The sequence below is a fragment of the Mandrillus leucophaeus genome, unplaced genomic scaffold (assembly GCF_000951045.1).
Source record: "Mandrillus leucophaeus isolate KB7577 unplaced genomic scaffold, Mleu.le_1.0 Scaffold1599, whole genome shotgun sequence".
In the NCBI taxonomy this organism is placed as follows: domain Eukaryota; kingdom Metazoa; phylum Chordata; class Mammalia; order Primates; family Cercopithecidae; genus Mandrillus; species Mandrillus leucophaeus.
Window position 1 is genome coordinate 167176 of NW_012101586.1, and position 5462 is coordinate 172637.

Consider the following 5462-nt stretch of genomic DNA (forward strand, 5'->3'; position numbering starts at 1 on the left):
GGTATCTAAGAGCCTGGAGGTCATCTCTCACAGCACATGGAAGAGAAGGGGGCTATTCGTTTGCTATTTTAAGATTCGGAGGGACATTAGCTGTACAAGACACAATCTGAAAAGCGAGGACTGAGTCAGAGAGATGAGAGTAGCAGAGGAGACAAAATGTGGTCAGGGCCATGCAAGATGTGACCCTGCTGCCATGGTGTTTGTAAAGGCTTTGAGCAAGTTGTGCTTTGTAGACAAAACTGTAGAAGGGTCTGGGTTCAAGCTTAGCGTCAGCGTGATGACGACAAAGGGCCGCAGTGAGCCTGCATTAAGAACTTCTCCCTGCACTACTGGCTTTGTCTCTTAGGTTTTTTAGGTTGTGGGTTCCTCTATGGAACGAATGTGGCTATTTGGAAGGAACGTAGTTAAGGTCAGACAGACCTAGATTCCAAGTTTAGCTTCAACAACTACTGACCGAGTGATTTTTATGCAAATCAGCCTTGTACTCTAATGAACAGTTTCCTCATGTATGAAATGGGGCACTGAGGATGTGAAGGGGTGTCCTGAGGGTTCCACCAGCGGATGCACCATGAAGTGAACATACATGTATAGACAGACACACACACATACATGAGAGGAGTATCTAGTGCCCCTTTTGTGGATCCTTGAATAACTCAGAATGTTATGTGAGATATTACCAGTCATATGTCATTTTCAGCTAAAATTATCAATGTTTGCCTTGTAACTAAGAGATGCCTCTCTGTACACTGTAGGTTTCATGTACATTTCTTCAATCACAGAATTTTCCACCAATCTATTTATGACTAGTATCAGAATGTTAAGCAAGGAGATTGCAAACCACCACAGCACCTTTAGTCTGGATTTTCCCAGAGCCCCATTTGTGTTAGTGTCCTCAGGCTACTGTAACAAGTTTTCAAAAATGTGGTTGCTTTGAACAACAGGAATGGAATCACTCATAGTTCTGGAGACCAGAAGTCCAGAATCAGTTTCACTGGGCTAAGGTCTTGGAGACGTCAGGTCTAGCTCCTTCAGAAGCTCTAGGAAGGAGTCTGATTTAGCTCTTCCATCTTCTGGTGGCTTCCACTCTCCTTGGCTGTGGACATATCACTGCAATCTCTGCCTCTGTGTTTACATTGCCTTCTCCTCTTCAGTCTATGGTAAGTGTCTCTCTACCTCTTTTTTATCTCAGGACTCTTGTGATCACATTTAGGGATCACTTGATTAACTTAAGATCATTTCCCTGTTTCAAGCTCCTTAATTTGCACCTGCAAATTTCCCAAATACCTTTATTTCCCAAAAAAGACACAGGCATAGACTTCTTGTAATGAAACCTCATTATTTGAGGATGATATTCAGTACTACCACATTACAGAACCAGGTCTCAGTGTTAATCCTGTACATACATCACAATCTCTCTCTCTCTCTCTCTCCCTCTCTCGCCCCCCCTCTCTCTCTCCACACTTCCTGGCTTTCTCCTTTTCTCGAGGTCATAAATCTCTTCACTTCCCTAAGTGTATCTAATGACACCTCTACACCAATAAGTATCTGAGACAAGTCTCAATCCATTTAGTAATTTATTTGTTCAAAGTTAAAGACATATCTGTGAAACAGCCTCAAGAGGTCTTGAGAACGTGTGCCCAAGGTGGTCGGGCTACAGCTTGGTTTTACACATTTTAGGGAGACATCAGATATCAATCCATATGTGTAAGCTGTACATTGCTTTGATATGGAAAGGCAGGACAGCCCAAAGGATGGGGGTTGTTGGGGACTTACAGGTCATAGGTGGAATCAAAGTTTCATAGGTAGTTGAAAGAGTTTATCTAATGACCTGTAATCAACAGAAGGGAGTTTCTGGGTTTAGAAAAGGGTTGTGGAGCCAAGTTTTCATTATGCCGATGAAGCCTTCAGGTAGCGGACTTCAGAGAGAATAGATTGCAATTGTTTCTTAGCTGACTTAAAAGCTGCCAGACTCTTAGTTAAATCTCTCTAGGTCAGGAAAGAGACTCGAAAAGGAGTAGGATTCGCTACAGAATGTGGATTTTTCCCATAAGAAACAGCTTTGCAGAGACGTTATCCAATACATTAAATAAAAATATCTTTGGGAAAATTAATTTATCCTAGGGCCTGATATCTGTCATGTTGATATCTTATTGCTACAAAGAGTTTGCTTTGTCAGTCTCAGGGTCTCTATTTTAACATTAAAAACTTGTCAACTGCACCTGAATTTTAAAGGGAGGATGGTCATTTAAGGCATATCCAATCATCCATTCCCATCATGGTCTGTACTTGGATTTCAGGTTGATTTGGGTGTATTCTTGGCTGAGAAGAGGAGCTTATTCAGTTGTCTAGGGAGCTTCTAGTTTCATTTTTGGCTTACACATCTATGCCCAGATAAGAGAGACCGATACAGGAGGGCTTGCTCAGAACCTGGCTTGCAGGGCTACTTACAGACCTGCTCTGTCTCCTGTTGTCATGCACAAGGAAGGACACAGCCAAAGACAACCCTCAGCCATCTGGGGAGAAGCTGTGTCTGCAGAGGACCATCATGAGCTGTGAGTCTAGTTAACTGTGATTGTCTTCAGGGGCCTGTGGTCCTCAGCTTTCATGGGAGTTGTGTGGGCACGGGCTTAAATAGCATCCACCAGAATTCTTATCAGAATATCTCTTTCACAGAAGGCAGTGGGTGATATGACAGCACAGAGGGACTCTGTGGGGCCAGCTGCATGGAGCACTCTGGGAGAGTCACTGGCACCCTGGCTAGACACAGCTTCATGCAACTTCCGAAGCACATGAATTTGGATCTCTTAACATCATTGTGAAAGTTCATTTATCATTCTGAAGGCAACCATTGTAATTAACTAAGATAACATATTTGATAGCTAAGAATAAAAAAGTGATTATTTTATTGCTAATAGGATTACAAGAAAACAAACAAACAAAAATAGCATGAAGGAAAAGAGCAATCGTATCCGAGGGCTTTGGGTAAGAGGTTGAGACTCGATAGTGAATCCCCTGGGTCATCTTCTGTCAACAGAGAGGGACAATCAGGAAAGGGAAATGTGCAATAGAGGCAAAATCTTGGTTAGTAAAAGAATCCTAAGAGAAAACAAGAGTCTCCTTCCTGAGCATCATGTTGGTGTCAGGAAGATGCACATAATCCCCACGTTCCCTGTCTTACACTTTCCAGCAATTAGGGCTCAGCATGAATTTAAGACACCATTCACTTCACAGCAGATGTTCCAGATGTTCCCAGCCATTCTTGCCTTAGGGGCTCCAAGTTGTTAATGGGACAGTAGCCCCCTTCCTTTCCCAGGGTTTGCAAGAACATGGCTCTCTTTGGTGTATTGTGGGGTTTGTTTGCCATCTAGAGGAAGTTCTTTGGCATAACAACTTACAGACTTCCACTTGTGATAACGAAAATAAATACATAAATAAATTAATCATAAATAATAAACTGACTTAATGCATAGAACCTGTAAAAAAATAATAAGGTCAGTTTAGGAGCTAAAAAGACACCTGATGAGGTAAAAAAGACAAATTACTTTCAGTAGAGGACAGTTAGAGCAGCAGATGATTTTTTTAAATCGATGACATTTTACAAATAATTATCAAAAGGTAAATAACAACTTGAAATAAGCAGCTAAAATATAATTATTTACTCAAAAAGTTATTTTCCAAAAATCATGTAAATGCATTTTCAGATTAAAACAAAGAAAAAATGTGGGTTTAGCAACAAATCTGCTCAATGGAAGATTTCTCAAATGTGTACTTGGAGCAAAAATAACATTTATCCCTATGTACAAGTTTAAGATTTTTGATCCTTAGAAGAAAACAGCTTCCCATTCACTATGTTCCACTCATGCTTCTGAGGATGGGCTGTTGGGACAGTGACTGTGAGCAAGGAGGTAAGCTGTGCGATGAGGGTGGTCATGCCTTCTGCCTACCTGAGTGACTTCATGGAGCAGAGACACCAACACCGCCAAGGCCACCCGCCTGTCTCTGCACTGCCATGGCACAGACACAGAAACCTTGACACATTTGGTCAACTGCAACTAGAGGCTTCTTTTTACCAGCCAATTCTGATTCTCCTCGTATCTTCTCTCAGGTTTAGGGGATCGTTTACCTGTCACCGTTTTGTTTTGAGATTGCAGTCCTTTGTTACATCAGCATTATATAACTTGTTTGTTTGATTGTTTGTTAATATATCTAACTACCTTGAATGGGTTGGGACTAATCTTGTGTCTCACAGCAAAGCAGAAACTCAAGGCCGCTAGATGCTGTCAATCACATGAGGGCTAAAGATGATGATAGCATTGCTTAGCTCTGGATCATACTACTTACAGTTTGTGTGTGTGTGTTTTATTTTCTTTAAGACAGAGTCTCTCTCTGTTGCCCTGGCTGGTGTGAAGTGTCATGATCTCAGCTCACTACAACCTCTGCCTCACGGGTTCAAGCGATTCTCCTGCCTCAGCCTCCCTAGTAGCTGGAATTACAAGCGCATGCCACCATGCCTGCCTAATTTTTGTATTTTTAGGAGAGACAAAGTTTCACCATGTTGGCCAGACTTCTCTTGAACTCCTGCCCTCAGGGGATTCCCCTGCCTGAGACTCCCAAAGTGCTGGGATTACCGCGTGAGCCACTGTGCCCCATCACATTTTGTGTTCTTTAACTGCATTCTATGTAATGCCTTTTAAGCTCAATGATGCAATTATCTATCAGTATTTAAAAACACATTGTGTCACTTTTTTTCATTTTAGGGCTCCAGTGTGATTGATATCTATAAAAACATTGCCATACAATTTTTAGACCTAACAGAAATGGAACTTTGGAATTCTAATTGCACGTACCATGGAATCCATTATCTTGGAATAAACAATCATCCAAGTGTACTTTATACCCTTAGCCTGAAGCGGATATTCTTCTGTTGATTCTGTCATTATTTTGTGTCTATCACATTGGGTTATGACATGTAGCTCACATGACTCATTATGGGGTTCAATATCATTTAGAACACTATATTTAATAAAATCTATAAAAAGCATAGATGCTCCATGCATTGACAATCGAAACACAGAATTCAGATTCATTTTCAGGTAATGATGTAATCATGTGAAAATAATGCATTTCTGTATTCTTTCAAACCTTTTCTTATGAAAACATAGTAATAAATTTCTACTCTAAAATAGAACTTAGCCTAAATACTTTCAAAACTTTTAGAATTTGGAAGAGAAATAAAAATCTCACATAATTCTGAATGTTTCCTTTGTACTTGAAATAAACTTTATATTTTTTATCTTTGAGTTTATGCAGTTATTTTTAAACGCCACTTTTGGAATTGTGAAAGCTTGCTTTTCACTTGCTGAATGATAATTAACAGTAATCAATTTTTCACGTTAGGATCTCATACCTACCATGAGTTTACAAAGTCTATTTGAATAATCCAATATCAAACATTTTTACTT